Raw genomic sequence first — 19,010 nt, 5'->3', positions numbered from 1 at the left:
TATATATATATATGTGTGTATTATATATATGTGTGTACATATATATATATATGTACACACAGAAATATTCTTTCTCAGATTCTTCTCCCTTAGAGGTTATTACAAAATACTGAGTATAGTTCCCTGTGCTATACAGTATGTCCTTGTTGGTTATCTATTTTACACATAGAGTGTGTATATGTTAATCCCAAACTCCTAAATTATCCCACTCCCTCCTTGCCCTTTGGTAATCATAAGTTTGTTTTCTATATCTGTGGGTCTATTTCTGTTCTGTACATAAGTTCATTTGTATAATTTTTTTTTTTTTAGAATCCACATATAAGCAATATCATATGATATTTGTCTTTCTCTGTCTGGCTTACTTCACTTAGTTTGATAATCTCTAGGTCCATCCATGTTCTGCAAAGGGTAAAATTTCATCCTTCTTATGGCTGAGTAATATTCCATTGCATATATATACCACATCCTCTTTATCCATTCATCTGTCAGTGGACATTTAGGTTGCTTCCATGTCGTGGCTACTGTAAATAGTGCTGCAATGAACACTGGGTGCATGTATCTTTTCAAATTATGGTTTTCTATGGATATATCCCCAGGAGTGGGACTGCCGGATCATATGGTAGTTCTACTTTTAGTTTTTTAAGGAATCTCCATACTGTTCTCCATAGTGGCTGTACCTATTTACATTCCCACCAACAGTGTAGGAGGGTTCCTTTTTCTCATTGCACTCTCTAGCATTTATTGTTTGTAAACTTTTTGATGATGACCATTTTGACCGGTGTGAGGTGGTACCTCATTATAGTTTTGATCTGCATTTCTCTATTAATTAGCAATGCTGAGCATTTGTTCATGTGCCTCTTGGCCATCTGTATGTCTTCTTTGGAGAAATGTCTATTTTGGTGTTCTGCCATTTTTTGATTGGGTTGTTTGTTTGTTTTGATATTGAGCTGCATGAGCTGTTTGTATATTTTGGAGATTAATCCTTTGTCAGTCACATCATATGCAAATATTTTCTCCCATGCTGTAGGTTGTCTTTTTGTTTTGTTCATGGTTCCTTTGCTGTGCAAAAGCTTTTAAGTTTAATTAGGTCCCATTTGTTTATTTTTGTTTTTATTTCCATTATTCTGGGAGACAGATCTAAAAATATATTGCTGAGATTTATGACAAAGTGTGTTCTGCCTGTGTTTTCCTCTAGGAGCTTTATAGTATCTGGTCTTACATTTAGGTCTTTAATCCATTTTAAGTTTAATTTTGCGTATGGTGTTAGAGAATGTTCTACTTTATTTTACATGTAGCTGTCCAGTTTTCCCAGCATCATTTATTCAACACTCATTTATGATTAAAAGAAAAAACAACTCTCCAGCAAGTGGGCATAGAGGGAACATACCTCAACATAATAAAGACCATGAATGACAAACTCATAGCTAACATCATATGCAACAGTGAAAAGCTGAAAGCATTTCCTCTAAGATCAGGAACAAGACACTCTCACCACTTTTATCCAACATAGTTTTGGAAGTTCTAGTCACAGCAATCGGAGAAAAGAAATAAAAGAAATCCAGGAAAAGAAGAAGTAAAACTGTCACTGTTTGCAGATGATGTGATACTACACATAGAAAATTCTAAAGGCACTACCGGAAAACTACTGGAGCTCATCAATGGATTCAGTAAAGTTGCAGGATACAAAATTAATACACAGAAATCTGTTGCATTCCTATACACAAACAACAAAATATCAGAAAGAGAAATTAAGGAAACAATTCCATTTACCATCACAACAAAAAGAATAAAATAACTAGGAATATACCTACCTAAGGAGGCAAAGCCCTGTACTATGAAAACAATAAGATGCTGATGAAAGAAATCAAAGATGACACAAACAAATGGAAAGATATACCATGTTCTTGGATTGGAAGAATCAATATTGTCAAAATGACTGTACTACTGAAGACAGTCTACAGATTCAGTGCAATCTCTATCAAATTACCAATGGAATTTTTCACAGAACTAGAACAAAAAAAATTAAATTTGTATGGAAACACAAAAGACCCTGAATAGCCAAAGCAATCTTGAGAAAGAAAAACGGAGCTGAAGGAGTCAAGCCCCCTGACTTCAGACTGTACAACAAAGCTGAAGTCATCAAAACAGTATGGTACTGGCACAAAAATAGAAATATAGATCAATAGAATAGGATAGATAGCCCAGAAATAAACCCATGCACCTATGCTCAATTAATCTATGACAAAGAAGGCAAGAATATACAGTGGAGTATCATACTATTTTGATTACTGTAGTTTGTAATATAGTTTGAAGTCAGTAAGTGTGATGCCTCTAGCTTTGTGCTTCTTAATCAAGGTTGCTTTGGCTATTTGGGGCCTTTTGTAGCTACATATCAGTTTTAGGGTTCTTTTTTCTATTTATGTAAAAATTCAATAAAGCTTTTTTTTAAAAAAAAGAGAAATATAACTTTAAAATAAACTACAACAAAAACCTCTATGAATATGCTGTTTGCTTTGCTTAAACATTGTCCTTGACTTCTAGTCACCACAGCTTAAACAAAGATGCTTTTTGTTCAAGTGTCTGATTCTTGTTTTAGCCTTAATTCCTCCTATTTCTCTTCTTACTATAACACTCTAAGTTCAAGCAATTAGCAATGTTTATAGGTGCCTAAACTTACCTTGTCATTTCATGTTGGTTTCAAATCTTTATTCATGATGCTCCTCATCCATTCAATGTTCTTCTTCCCTTTTGCACACCTAAAAAACAAGGATATAGTCAAAGTCAATCTCAGTAGTCAACTGCTCTGGAAATAGACTTCCTACCCCCAAGAACCATTATGTTCTTTTTACTCCATAATAACAGTATATTTATTTATTTTTTGAACTCATTGCTTTTATTGCCTCTATTTGACATACCAGTCTTTTCCACTATATTAAAATCTTCTTAGTGCATGAACCACATATACTTTGTGTTTATAGGGCTAACATTGAGCTCAATCCATTGTAGGTACTCATTTCGTCCTAAATTACTTATGCTCTGTCAATAGAATATTGTTTAGCAGTTAAATCCCTCTGTCTGAAGGGCCAGATAACTCATTGTAAAAAAGTTTTTTCAAACTCGATACAAATGCATCAGACAGGCCATATTTTTAACAGTTGAACAGAGAAACAAAAAAAGAAATGTCTCTGCCTGTAGGCCATTTTGATGTTGGAATCTTCTTGCCAGCAAAGTTCCCAATTAATGTTCAAGAAAAGCTATTTGTTTTGGACCATCATGTCAATGATATGTTTTCTTTCGGAAAAGAATAGCATTTGACTCTGCAGAGATAGAAGCAGACAGAAGACAATAGAATAAAAATAAAAAAGTTTTTTTTTCTGTTCAGTTTCTAATATGAAATATATATCAAGGTCAGTTTTTGAGATCTGCTTGTTTTCCTACGTAGTTATTATGCCCATTAGGCACCCATGAAAACAAACAAAATGAACAACCAAAATATTGCAGAGGAAAGGATAAACTCAAGAATCTAGCAAACATACATTATTTAAATAATATACTTTATATACAACATCTATACTATTATTAATCTGATATCTTATAAATATGAATATAAAAATTGATCAATATAAATATCTAAATGTGTGTGCTTCCACTGTGACAGGCACCAGGCCAATTAGTTTGTATACAAAAGCTCATTTATGTCTCACAACAATCTTGTAAGGTCAACATTATTATTTCACAAAAGTGAAAATTCAAGCTCAGAGAGAGATTAAATGATTTAAATCTTGACTTTATTGATTTTAAAACCTGTGTTCCTGTTCTACTAAATAACAACAACCACAAAAATAATGTAAGAAAACAATCATAAAGCACAACAGCAATCAGTACTGTAACTTGAAAAGCTTCTTATACTTACTGAATTCTCATCATATACCCATTCTTAGTGCTACAGATATACAGTTTAAAGTTCTCACCTCTACCCTGTAAACCTGTTATCCCCCTTTGACAAAAGATAAGAGAACATCGGCACAATGACCAAGGGTTATACTGCTTTTACATTTTGGAACTAGGGTTGTAAGCTGGGCAGTCTCCCTGAAGAACTCTAGTTCCTAATATGTTATGTTTCAGAATCATTTGTATGTGTGGTCGTATGTATGTGATATCTATAAGCTTACATATACCCAGGTAAACATCAATTAACAGTTAAATTTAAACATGTTATAGACAATGTGCTAAAGAAATGTTAGCAGGACTGAACATCAATCCTAAGAAGTTTCACTACATCCCTCTAGCAATCTTCCACTGCCATAACTCCAATGCCATAGCTCTTTGAAAGTGAGAGACTCAACATGTCTATAGCAAGTCTACTTGAGATGAGGTTACATGGATTCCCTTACCTTTTAAGATAAGACCTTCTTACTTGGCACACTGTCAGTACATACATGGATGTAGTTGAATGGATGTGTGGAGAGAGTAGGAGGGTAGGTGTTATAGCTGGGTTTCTGCTGGATTTAATGTACTAGGCACTCTATATGTAATGTGGTTTTATTTCTTGAATACTATACAATGAATTAGGAATTCATATTCCCATTTTAAAGATAAGGAGCCCAATTCTTGGTAAGGTTAATTAACTTCCAATATCAGTCAGCTATTGAGTTCTACAGATTAAAAAAACAACAGAAATACATAACTCTAATATTTTTGCTTATAACTGCTAGGTTGTATTATTCATCTTTCTTCCTATGTGTCTGACACATGAGGATCATTTGTTCACGTGAAGGCACCCAAGAATACTATTGGTCCAAAACACAAAGTTAGGAAGAGAGAGTTTATTATACCCACATCTTTTTTTTTCTTTTTTTAAAATTATTTATGTATTATTTATTTTTGGCTGTGTTGGGTCTTCGTTTCTGCGCGAGGGCTTTCTCTAGTTGCAGAAAGCAGGGGCCACTCTTCATCGCGATGTGCGGGCCTCTCACTATCACGGCCTCTCTTGTTGCAGAGCACAGGCTCCAGACGCGCAGGCTCAGTAGTTGTGGCTCATGGGCCTAGTTGCTCCGCGGCATGTGGGATGCCCCCAGACCAGGGCTCGAACCCGTGTTCCCTGCATTGGCAGGCAGATTCTCAACCACTGCGCCACCAGGGAAGCCCCCACATCTTTTTTTCCAAGATGATTTTTATTTGTACCTTAGATAAGAGAAAACCACAGGAGAGTTTCCTGGTGTTGATTGTGCCTTTAGAATCAGAACTATTCATTTTGGGATTATTAACAACATTCTATTTTTATTTCTATATCTGTGTTTGTCAAGATGTGACTATAATTTTGATGCTGAGGTAAATGATGTCTCCCTTGAAAAAGATCCAACCTGGCATTTGATATACCAAGTTGGACATAATCATTTAATTGAAGATATATTGTCCTGTTGATAATTATCATTAGTCTCCTAACGGCAGGTCTCTGTAGAAAAAAAGATGATGCCAACTAGTAGTTGAGGAATAAAATTTAGAGAGAATAAGTCATTGAATTGGTTAAAGCAGTGGCATGGAACAAAAGCTATATATTTAGGAGAGATTTGGGGTTTTACGCAGAACCTTTTCCCCCCATGTTTGAAAGAGACATTATGTATAGTTTTTGTCTATTCATTTGTTTTCCTTTTCCTGCTCAAAGTGGTTTAAAAAGTAAATCTCTTTTTTTCTCTCTCTTTGTGGGTGTACACACACACACACACACATACACACAACACTGGAGCCATTATTAAAATGTAACTTTTATAAAAACTTCAATTGTTCTTCACATAGTTTGCTTTTCTTTCACAAATAGTGATCCACTGAAGGGAAGACTACAGAATCATACAATACTATTTACTCCTTTAATGAAACAGCTCAAGGCCATCAAACATTCCTGTTTGACTTTTATTTTTTGTTGTTTTGATTCTTATGTCATATTTTTATGTTTTTTTTTTTTTTTCTAGTTTGCTGGTCTGTTTCCTTCCCATCAGCCATCGTCCCTCATCATTAAATATATGACAGAGTCTACTAGTGTTCTCGCTAATAAGGTCTAGGCTTGGAAATCAGAAAATCAAATCTGTCCTTTTAACCTCCTGAAGGGATACTTATTGGATAGTTACTATGTGTCAATATACAGGAGACATAATGTGGAACTAAAAGCAAATGAAGTAGTATATACCTTTATAGAATGAGAGTCTCATCTGAGAGGCAATCCATAAGAGAGAGTTACATAAAGGAATGATAGTTATGATAAGTAGAAAGGAGGACAATGCTATAAATATATATGGTAGGAGAAATTGCCCTAGCTATGGAATTGTTTCTGAAGAAATAGTTTTTATAACGTGCGGATTTATACACTGGTCATACATAATGATCATAATTTTGAAGGTCTATTTCCAATACTTGGTCCACAAAAGTGAGAAGTAGAGAACAGATTACCTCTTTTGTACCATCCTTCTACTGCCTACTGCTCAGCACCATGACAGTGGCTCAGCTTCTTTTTGTTTCCATATCTATTCCCAGCCTTTATACCATTACATATTGACAAAAATATATTCCATAATTTAAATTCTGTATTTGGTTGATAAGAATTATTTTGCTTTCTTTGGATATATGTATAAAATGGCCTTATATGTGAGGGCTAGATAGATAAACAAAGACCACACACTCAAGGTTACTTTTCTCCTCTCCTTTTTCTCTTGTTTTTCCCAGTGTAAAAGAATGTATAGACACTAAGAGTGCAGGTTCTATAGATACCATGGCTGGAGAGAAGGCTTGGCTCTCCTAGGTAGAATTTGTGTGAATCTGGGCACTTAGTTCGTTTCTTTGGGCATGAGTTTCCTTACCTACAAGAAGAGATACAAGCTGCAACTTCCTTATTGGGCTGTTCTTGGCATACAATGAAAAGACTCCTGTTTTACACGTCAGTACCATCAGTGATTGGATTTTAGCATGGTAGTCCGACCATGTCAGGTTTTATTGTGCATATTATGGGCTTAACTAGCCTCCTCTAATTCTTCACTGGGTATTCTTGTGGCTTAGTTTCATTCTCAGATTTAGCATAGGCGTCTTGATACTAGAGCCATCATCTTATTTTTAGAACCACACACATCCCCCAGAGACTTAAGACTTTATGACAGACTCACTCTCTCTCTTTCACTTTTGTTAGTATTTCCTCACTTTATGAGTCAGCGCATATGATCTAGTGGTCAAGGAATTTAGTTCATGTATAACATTCTCCTTCTTGAATAGCTTTGAATGATAAACACATAAAGTAGTCTCCAGGGAACAGGAATCACACCAGTGTGGACTACTCTCCCACAGTGCCCTGCCTTCACACAATACAGATTCAGAACCACAGGCAAAACTCACCCCTTTGGTACAGAAAGTTGCAAAGGAAAAGATTTAATTGTGAAATATATTTACCTGGGAGATTTGAGCATGTGCTTTTGTTTTGGATTTTTCGCATTTTGTAATCTGCATTGTTTGTGCTGGCAATTCCTTCTGAGAGGGATTATAAGTGACTTCCAGTTGGAAGAGAGAGGGAAAAGCAAACAGCTTGCAAGCAGATACACGCAGAAATCTGGGTTGCTTCTAAACTGGCGTGTACATGCTGTGCCTATTTAAGTCTTGATGTCTCAACACGTAAGTCCTTCCCGCTATAAATAAGAAATATATATATAAAATCACAAAAACCTAGACTTTGCTTATGGGAATCTATGTGCTCTATTCTCTAGTATAAAAAACCTCAGGGATGGAATGGACCTGATAAGAGGGTGAAGTCTAAAATCTTTTTAGATACTTGTGCATTTTACATATACCACATACATCAATGAATTCAGGGAAGCAAAGACATTGGAATGGGTTGAAGCAATAAGAGCAAAGGTCCAAACTAGAAAGGGGTAGTAATGGTCTGGGTGCTATCAAGTATTCACTGGTCCATGATATGTGGCTCCTGTCTTGGGAGGATGAGCAGGGTTCCATTAGTATTGTTAAAAATTAAAATAATGACAAAGCCTTACTGAGTGCCTGTCATGCGAGAAGCACTGAATATGTGGGATAGCCACAAATTCTTTGTTAATTCTCAGTGATGCTATGAGATAAATATTAACACTATTATTATTTTATATATAGGTATACTAAAGCACAGAGGAATTATGTAACCTCACTGAGGTCAAGCAATCAGTATAGAGCTGTGATTAAACACCAGGCTTTCTTACTCCAGGCCCTTATCCTTACTCGCCATACCCCATCTTCATGGAGACATCTGAATTGCACCACTTTGGACACTGATTTTTATACCCTGTAAACAGATTCCCAGATTCCACAGGAATAAAACTCAGAGATAGAATTTACCACATTGCAAAAATTTCTTAAAAGATGCTAGAAGCTATAACAATATCCCACCACTTATATTTTGTGTTAAGTAACTTAGCTGATATCCCTGGAGAAAAGACTATGCTGGCAATTGTAACCAATATACATTATTTATCAAGGTAACAGATTTATAATCAGAAGTTCCCTAAATTATACAGAGTGTTATACCTGAACCAAGATACAGTTTGTGTAAAGAAGCTTCTTCAAATATAAAATCTCATCCAAAACTGTATGAGAATTTTCCAAACAAATAAAACAATATTATAAGTATTACCTTTTGCCTGATCATCATTTCTATTCATATTTGTCAAACATGTTAAACACAGCTTTATCTTTGATAAACTTAATCAGGGGTAATGGGTGAATAATTAGAAGATACATTATAAATGAATAACAGAGTATGTATTTGGTAATAATTAAAACATTTAATTATTTGTTTTAATAATTAAAACAAATAATTAAAACAATAATATAACATTTACCAGTATTTAGTATCTAGCAAGTATCAATGCTATATCAATTGCTTTAAAACTATTACTTTATTTAATATTCTCAGTAACACTATGATGTCATTTGGTACTTTGGGATCTTTGGGAACAAAAGGCCTTAGTAAAAGTCTAAGGTGTGGAAGTGTTCATAGGTTACAAAAAAATGTTACTAGAGCTGAGCTGTAAAAGGTAATCAGAATTAAACATAAAAAGCAGAAAAGTCCTTCCAGGAGAAGAAAACAACACATGCAAAGAAGGTTGGAGGTATAGGAAAATATAGGGCAATTGCAGAAATTGTGGCTGTAGCTTAGAGGTCGTATATGTCATGCAGAGGAGCTTAGTTGTTATACTGAAGGTAATGAGAAGACAGGGAACCTCTGAAAGGTGCAATGATGTGGTGGTGTTTGTATTTTGGAAGATCTCCTTGGAGGATAGGATAAATCTACTGATTAAACAATTGATATGCAGGAACCAAATAATGTAACTCTGAGACAGAGTTATTTCTGGATCTCTGTATGTTATATCTACATTTGAGGTTATATTTCTCTTGTATAACAAGAAGCAGCACAGAATGAGGGCATTACACTCAGAGGTCTCCAAGTCACTTTAAAAATACTATACATGGCTAATATGCCTTTAAGAGCAGACATTGGCCTCAATTAGTATTTATTTATCTTAGCTGAGCCTACTTTACATATAGTAAAATGTTTAAACCTTAAGTGTATAATTTATATTTCTATGTGTGCATTCAAGATGCCACCAGGAGAATGTATATCATAGCTTGTTCATCAGAAGAAGTGATGAATATATTAATTAATTAAAATTATCTTTCAATGATCTTTTTATCCCCTCCCATGTATAAACGTATGGAACGAGTTCTATGGGAAACAGAGAGCTTAATTACATGTGTTAAGGAAAGCTTGTTAATAAACGAAGTTGAAGCTAGAAAGTGCTAAGTGTTGTGAACAGGCATACTGAAAGTTCCATGGTTGTTCAGAGTAGAGTCCTAGATCATTTCCATCTTCAGGAATCAAAACTCGCTTCGGGGGGCAATGGGTACTGAACTGCAGCTTTAGTAATTAATAATATTTAAATAATCAGAACACCAAGAAAATACTAAAATTGCAAGCACTGAAAACAATGATCTGTTTCAGTTCTCTGTGCTTCAGAGAACCAAGACCTTGATGTAAATTCTTCCTCAAGGTCCCTGATGATCAACATAAGACTCCCTAATGGACAGGATAGAACTCTCTGTGAACATCGTTCTAAAAATGCAGTTATATAGAGAGAGCTTATAAAGATACAGAGGTCTTTAAATAATTAATTTAGAACTAAGGTTATTATTATTAAACAGATGTACTTTTATATGCGTTAACTATTCATGGTGTTTGTTTTGGAAATTCTAACCAAAAACATTGATCGCACAACTAATCTCTGTCAGTGTCTGACCTGCTTGTGTCAGGAAAAAAAATAATGATTCTTGAGTGAAATAGTCATACCCCACTTTTCTATCCTTGAGCTCTGACAAGGAAGCCTTGAAAATATTATTAGTTTAATGTATGATTGTAAATTCTTGGCATTTTGGCTTCTGTGTGGTTTATAATCCCCATCTCCCACCTCCCCGCTGCCCCCCCGTCTTGATAGTTCAGTTTCCTTATTACTACTAGTAAATCTGATCTGGAGTACTCTTTTAGTGCAGAAATTGTATTAATTTTGGGGAAAATACTCATAGTTTAAATCAATAAATAATTTATATTGCCTTAAAAAGAGATAAAAGTATCACTGAATATATTCATCCTTTACTTTTTTTAGAGTGGAAAGCTTTTGACAATATAATGGGTTCTAGTAGACTCCAGTTTCTGGAATATTTTGAAAGATATTTTATAAGCTATTCAAGTGCTAGATATTCTGATCAATAACACTAAAATTCAATGAACACATCTTTATTTGGTATCTCAAATATTCAAATATTTCTAGAAATGTTTAATTTATTAAAGAGTATTGTTCTCTTTTTCCATGCCTCCTTTGCTAGAGCTACTAATAACTTCCATCTACTGATCTAGACACTCCAGCTCCAGAGCTCAGTTGAATTAGGTCAGAGATATAGTGTAATATGGCGACATTACCTTCACTGGGGACATAGGATCTTATTTCAATCTTGTTCTCTCAGATCTGGTATGTGCTGGTACAATCACACCCTCTGAACTCAATCCTCATGACTAAGCTTCTTCTGCCTCAGGTGTCCTGTCTAGCACTACACTTGCTTGAACTTGGACACCAGTTTTTAGGGTTTCCATCTTGAAACCATAAAGTGGCCTTGAGGTATCCCTTTCCTTGAGGACCATATTGTATTTTCCATACCCACCACATGTGAAAGAACTAGTCACCTGAATACCATCCCTGTGGCCATCAGTCAGTTTTCACCTATTCCTTATGGATGTTGATTTTTTAGCCCTTGTTCTTCTCACCTCCCTGTGTCCATGGTTTATGTCATAAGACTTTACAATCCCTTTCACTAGAAGAAGAGTGCATTTCCCTGAAACTTGAATTTGAACTCAGCTATGCATAATGGTTTGAAAGAGCCACAAATCTTTGACCTTCCTCCCATCAAGAGTTGGGGGCTAATTTCTTTCCCCTGGAATCTGAATCAGCTTTAGTGACTAGTCTGTAACTAATAGAAAATAACATAAAATATACTGGGTAACTTCTGAGTCTGGGTCAGTAGAAGTCATGCAGCTCCTGCCTGATTTTCTGAAATACTTGTTGGAAGAACCCTGAGTTACCAGGTAAGAAATCCAACTATGCTGAGGCTGTGAAGGTCAAGTTTAGACACTGTGTTCAACAGTCCCAGCTGATTCTTTCCTCCAGCCACCCAACCCAGACCAGACATAGGAGTGAAGAAGTCATCTTGGAAGGCGATTCTCCAGCCCAGCTAATCAAGTGATCAATCATTTCAATCATCTCAAGTGAGGACCAGACATCATAGAACAGAAAAGAGCCATTCATACTGTGCCTTTTCCAAATACTTAGCCACCAGAATCTGAGAGAACACAATAGTTGTTTTACACCACTAAGTTTTTGTTCAACTTGTTTTATAGCAATAGATCTCTAGAAAATCATGTGACTGCTTTGCTTGATGAGATCTGGATGGAAGTAACTGTGTGCCATTTATAAGCCTAAACCCCAAGAGATCTTACTCATTTCATCTCTTTGTTTTTCTGCTTCTGCCATTGCTAGAATAAGAGCACACTCTGGCTAACCTGATATTCCACGGGAGACAGAGTATGTGGTGTAGGTCTGTGTCCATCATGCAGGGAGGAACCAGTCCAAGCTTCCCCACAGTCTGAAGCACAGCTGTCCAACCACATCCTGACTAGGTCAGCAAACCACCAGGCAACATACAGACTCACCAGCAAGAATCAATAATTGTTGTTTTAAACTACCTCTTTAGTTGATTACACAGCAAAATCTGACCAAAACACCCCAAAATTATTTCTGCCACTAACCACAATTGTCTGATTGTTTCTCATCAAGGAACAAGGCAAGTTAGCCATGTTCTTTTCCATTATGTACTTTGAATTTTTGGCAGTTTCCACTCAGGCACCAGTTCCTGGCCTATGGTACTTATATGTGCTCTAGTCCTAGAAGGTCTTTCCCATAGCTGACTTAAGTTATGAAATAGATCAATGTCTCTGGAGTATAGATTTGGGGGTTACCAGAAAAACTAAAGAATGGCGTTCTTTCATATCTCCCATGGTAGTAATTCTACTCCTGCTCCTTCAGACCCTTACATTAAACAAGTTATCTGTCAATGACTTCCCAGTCTTCAAGCACTCTTTTATACACACTCACTGTGCTTTCCTCAAGAGGCAAAGGCTATCTTTCTCCCAGTGAAATCCTTTTTATTTTCAAGACAGTAACTGCACAAATGCATTGCACGGTTCTAAATCAACATCTCTCTTCCTCTCTCCCTCTCTCTCCCTCCCTCTTTCTCTCTCTCTCTCTCTCTCTCTCTCTCTCTCTCCTTTCCTCACAGCCTCATGATGGGAGCATTTTAGGATTATTTTCTTTGCCATCTGCTTCTCAGAAAATGATGGAGACTACGAAGTTCAGGGCGGTACAGACATGTGGGCTGATGGCATCAGTATTTCTTGCTCACATACAGCCCCCCAAATCTCAAAATCACATTTGCCACTAAATTCCAATTGCAAGAGCCAGATAGAGAATTGAAATGTGATGGGGCAAGATGTTTCATTTCATTTCAAATGTTTAATGACTTTCCATTCGTAGATAAAAGATCAGAAAATTAACGTAAGGTACAGAAGTCAGGAAACGTGAAAACATTAGGATAGAATCTGTAGAATAAAATTTTATAAGTGCCCAGTGTGTCTGAAAGAAAGATCATCAACATTGCAAAATGGAAGTTCTGGGAAGGATCTTTGAGAATACCTATTGAATTTTATAGATGAAGAAATAGACTCAAGGTTAAAATGCTGCATAACTATTCAATTCAATTAAGCAGTGGGGCTAGGACTACATCTGAAGTAGACATTATCTGACTTTTTAAATAAATTCTGTTAATAAGAGGTGGAAAGAAAGAGAGAATGAGAAGGGATGGTAGTAGCAGGAGAGAAGAGTGAAGGATGAAGTAGAAACAATGCTGTTAATCAAGGAGAAAAGAAATGCATGAGGGGACTTCTTCCTGGAGGGAAGGGGGGTGGGAACCTAAGAACTGGACTTTTTGCCTGCCCACTGGGTGTCTCATTTTATTCTCCAAGAATTTTCTAAAAATTAGGATGATTGACAAATTTTAATGAGTGAGGGAGACTGTAAGACATAAATTACTTTTCCAGACCTGATTCTAACCTAGACCACCCTAATGCCAAAATTCATGGTATTTCACTACTATGCCACCCCAGCTCCAGAAAAGAGAAAAAGGGGATGAGCAAAGGAGATCTAGTGGGAGAGACCAGAACAGAATTTTATTAAAGGCATATGCTAGGTCAACAAGGTAGAATTCAATATTTTGCTCTATCATTTACCTGCTGTTTCTCCTTGAGCAACCTATTTCACCCCCTCTGTGCCTCTGTTTTCCCATCTCTCAAATGAGGATTACTGTAAGGATTGACTAGTGTAATTTGGCTAAAGCAATCATCATGTCTTAAACACTTTTTAGATGTGTAGATTCTTAGATGACTTTAAATGTTATACAGGAGTAGAATGTAAGGAGAGAAAACTTTGCTCAAAAAGAGACAAAATCAACCAACCAACCAACCAAAAAAAAAAAAAAAAAGAAAAAGGAAGCAGGAAGCAACAACAACAACAAATTTTGAACAGCATTTGCAATAGTAGCCCTAGCATTTCCTAAAATCCCACCTGTGGTGCTGAAGCTAGCATTTGTGGCAGTTATATAAAGCTTTGATTGTTCTATAATTCTATGACTGTTCTATAAATTCCAAAGCTTGTTATGCCACAGCTATGAAACTTTGGGCACAGAAATTAATGGAGGCTGTATTCTTGCCTGCATGATACCAGGCTTTTGTAGTCTTAGAGAATAAAATTTAAAAGGAAATTGGCTTCATGCAATAGTTTGTCATAAGTGAAATTTGTATTTATGCAAAATGCAAAAGTGTTTAAGAAAATCCCAGTCATTTGAGGGTATGGTCAACTAGGATTCCATTACTTGGCATTTCATGTTAATTTTCTCATCTGTAATTTGTAAGTTTTGAAACTTCTCAGTGTCTAGAAGAGATCACAGCACATAACAGCATGGAAATAACTACTTTTTGAATGATTCTACTGCTTGTTATAGTTCTTTATAATATAATACCTGAACAGGCTAAATAACAGAGGATAATGTAGGGAAGAGAACAATGATTTGAAGTTTGTTTTCTAGCTTAGTCTCTCCCCCTAACAAGTTAGCACAAAAACCTAAATTCCCATCTCTTCTGACACTGATACCTCATGGGCTGCAGCATAGGGACTGACATATTCCAGTCACTAAGTGAGGAAATCCATATATAAGGATCTCAGTGCTTATCTTTGGAACCAATCTCCTTAGTTTCCAATACCAGCTTTGTCACTTTATTGGCTGTGTGAACTTGAGAAGGTGATTGCATCTCTTTCTGTCTCAATTCTCTCATCTATATGATGTGTCAGGGGAGGTGATAATAATAACTATTTCTTAGATGTTTTGAGGATTAAAAGAGGTGATCTACGGAATCAAATGGAACCATATCTGACACAAAGTAAAGCACTCAATATATGTTGGGTGTTATTGGTCTTGTTCTAAGAAAAGCTGGAAGCCATATATAAGAATTTTAGATTGGAGTGAGGTGAGGGAGTTTGTAGTTAAGAAAACAAATGCTGTCTGGAAAAATGTAAGTCAATAGTGCAATGTGTGGATAGCACAAGAGCATGAGGATGGTAGAGGTCAATTAACAGCAGGAAACTGACTTCCACCACATATATGTCCCACATCATCTCATGGAGGCGAGATCCAGAATTGAGATCCTACAGATTATAAATGCAGAGAGACCAAAAAATTTCATGAGAATAAAGAATATCAAAATCCATCATTTTCAACAGAGTACCAAATCCAAAATTAGAAGGTAAAAGGGCATGAAGCAGATTTCTCTGTGTGAATGTTTTGCATTAAATATAAACAGAAATTTCCTGTAGATTGAAGGAGACATTGCAAAATTAGAGTAGGCATGGATGGAAGAACTGTGTGTGTATGGGGGTAGGGAGTCCTAAGGAGTCTACAGCAGCAGTGACCAATAAAACTTTCTGTGGTTATGTAAATGTTCTACATCTGCACTCTGCAGTATGGTAGTCACTAGCCAAGTGTGACTTTTGAACACTTGAAATGTGACATGAGAACTTGAGGAACTAAATTTTAAATTAAATTTAATTAATTAAAAATTTAATAGTCATAGGTGGCTAGTGGCTACCCTTATGGAAAATGCAAGTCCATAGAACTGGATGGATAGACAGATAAAGATATCTTCACAATTAGGAAAACAGGGTACTTCAATGCTTTCTAGTTTTATGACTTGGCCTGTTTTTAGCATTCCAACACATGATGCTAAGAGACTTAACATTTATATTTCCTATAAGAACAGAGGCAAACTAGGGATTCTAACTCTATCAGGCATCTTCTTTACCAGCACGTAGGATAGAACTCCAGAGAATAAAGGTTTTTTTTGTAAAACCCCTTCCTAGAGTTACAAGCACTGACTGTTGCTCATTCCTTTTGGAGTCTCCCTTGCTTGTACACCAGGCCAAATAAAAAGCAGGGGTTGGCAAGCTACTGTTTTTCACAAAACTGTTTTTCACTGGGATGTCTTAAGTTGAGAAAGAACATGGCAAATACGGTAAAATAATGACAGTTGTCACTTGTTTTTCAGATGTACCACACGAGTTACTATAGTATCATCTTCCTGCTCTTGAAGAGTCTCAAACAGAAGATAACACAAGCCAAACTGTTTTTAGAGCTGAATGCACAATTTGGATTTCTGCCAACAGTGCTGTAATCAGGTATCCAAAACTTTAGAAAGCAGACATATATTTCTGCACTATTTTAAAATAATCAGTGAGGTAGTAAAACTTTTCCAAACAATTCTTACACTAAAAACGTGTTGTCAAGTCTCAATAGAGGTGTCATATGACAGTTGATTCTCTACTTCAAGCTTGAGAAACAGCAGGTCCTTCTGTCTTCCCTTTGAGCTCTCTTCTTTCTGAAACTTCCTGGACTGTGCATCTTCAGAGGAAAAATAAAAAGCCTCCATTTTATTTAAGCCACTGTTATTCTTGGCACCAAATCCTAATGTATGCAGAAAAAGATCACGTTCTATTCCCAACTGAGTGAGTTGAACGTCAGTTCGAAACTATAATATGTGCTGTGAGGATCCAGGCCATTTCTCCTCTTATAACTGGTGGGACTTTTTTTTCCACCACTAATAATTGCTAAATTTTATTGAATACTTACTGTATGTCATGCACTATTCTGACTGCTTGCACAGTAAGTTCATGAAATCCTCTGAAGCAACCCTGTGGGATAACTATTATAATTGCTCCCAATTTACAATGCAAAGTCTTAATCACAGAGAATTTAAACAGTTTTCCCAAGGTCAAAGGGCTACTAAATGTTGAGACTGGTATGAACCATGTGGATTCATGAGGCAATACCCATCCTCTTAATAATTAATGGTTAGGATCTGACTAGCGTAGTATTACTTACATGGGGCAGTGGATCTAGCTAAAACTCAAAGAGGCATTTATTGTGGCTCTACAAAGACCAAGTCTGCTGGGGGTTGTGCTTTGCAAAGACAAGTTTTCAATACCTGTGCATCTCAGAGTTCATTTTTAATATATTTCAATCTTTTATTTATATTTGTACATTCATGAACTTCCTGTTTTTCTTTTCTGAAAACTGCTCTTTGAATATCTACTGACTACTTATTTGGATTCTGTTGCCATTATTATTGTCAGCATCATAGCTGATCTGTATTAAGCACTTTCTGTATAGCAGATCCTAACTCAAAAATTTACAGTAATTATCTCATTTAAAATTACTAAAGCCTAAATTGATGTGTATAATTATTATCTATATTTTACAGATGAGGAAATTGAAGCTCTGGGTTCCTTTCTCAAGTTGTCACAGTTGCCAATGAACAGCCAGGGAATTAACCTGGGTCTGCCTTACCCTACTAGCTTTACTGAAGAACTGTACACTCATAGGCATGTTTGTAATTTTGCCTGTGGACAAAGCTGATCGTTCTATCCGACTGTGGTTTTCAACCTGCAAATATGCAATTTCCTGTTTAAGTCATAATAAATATGCTAGTTTTTAAGAACACACAACTCTCTCTCCCCGACTCAGAATGCATTTACTGCGTTTTCCTCTAGGCAGGAAAGAAACATGCATTTAAGGCTCCCTGTGACAGATGATTCACAGAGCAGCACTGATGCCTTGCTTTATTTGTGCCCCTCACATAAAGTGCTGCAGTTAAAGTGGTGAGTGAGGGAAGTAGCAGCAGAATATGGGCTGGTACTGAATAAAGAGAAAAAAATGAGAGAGGAATAGTCGTTGCCAGTGAGGGAAACTGCCAAAACTAAATAGGAATTTAAACTCCCTTTTACCCCCCAGTGAACAAATGCACAACTTTTCACATTCTTCCTTTACATCTTAAATCTTAGAAGCTCGGTATCATTAAGCGACTTAGTGCAATAGTCCTTCAAGGGAAATTATACCCTATCTAAGAAACAGTGACAAATACGAGATATAGTACTCCCAGTTTAGTCAAACCACTGCCTTGGAAAGCAATAACATTGCCTGCTTTGAATCACACTGTGTTTCTGTGCGTCACACACTAGTAGACTATTTATCTTATTCAATGGCAGCTCAGTATAAGACTGAGAGCTATAAAGAATTTATTCTATACTCCCTCCCAAATTCTTTTCTGGTAAAAATGTTAGAGGCTTGTTTTATTTAACTCAGGACTCCTCTGTCTTATTGCTCATTCTTCTTGTCTGATGATTGTTTTATTTCCTCCACATTCTAAGGAAGGGAAGAATTTCCAAGACGAAACCATTGGGTAAAAAGTCTTCTATACTAATTTCCAAAATGGAAATGTCTTAATAATCATCTTTTAGATTCCTATAAAAATTTAATTTACTCACAGCAAGTATGTATTCCCTTCTAGTAGAAATTGCTTGCCTAACCACAGCCATTTTCCTTCACCTTTCTTCATTTCTGGCAGCTATTGATCGTGTCAGAGAGACTAAAATGTGGGATCCTTTATTTATTAATCTTTTCTGCAGTTAAGGTTCATCAGGCATCAAAATCCTGGCCGATAAGACATACAAAGTCTGCTGAGGGCTCATGTGGAAGATTTCCTTCCCTAATAAAGATATAGCTCCAAGAAATATTCCGCCTTCTTATTATATAGTATATTTGTATATGCAAAGTCAAGTAGGCACAGAGTCACATTTTACTATCTCACTGAAAGCAGTCTAAATATAACTCTGAATGTCCTTCCCTTGAGACTAGCAAAAATTTAATCTCAGTGACTTTTGTGCAGTGGCACTCACAAACATGCATACACAAATGCCCTCAACAAATGTGCAAAGATGGCT

General features: G+C 36.1%; 1 long non-coding RNA gene across 3 annotated transcripts in view; it reads right to left on the bottom strand.

Annotated features, from left to right (window-relative positions):
* LOC309649491 overlaps window positions 1-19,010 on the bottom strand; it is a 600,739-nt gene that overhangs the window by 106,038 nt on the left and 475,691 nt on the right. For all 3 annotated transcript variants that reach the window (XR_014257146.1, XR_014257147.1, XR_014257148.1), the window contains one exon: window positions 2,678-2,756. This is a non-coding gene — a long non-coding RNA (uncharacterized lncRNA). The remainder of the gene's footprint in view (window positions 1-2,677; window positions 2,757-19,010) is intronic.

Source organism: Balaenoptera physalus (assembly GCF_965194825.1).
Source record: "Balaenoptera physalus genome assembly, chromosome: 19".
NCBI lineage: Eukaryota > Metazoa > Chordata > Mammalia > Artiodactyla > Balaenopteridae > Balaenoptera > Balaenoptera physalus.
The sequence above is the reverse complement of the archived record's forward strand: the minus strand, read 5'-3'. Positions and strand labels throughout refer to the sequence as shown.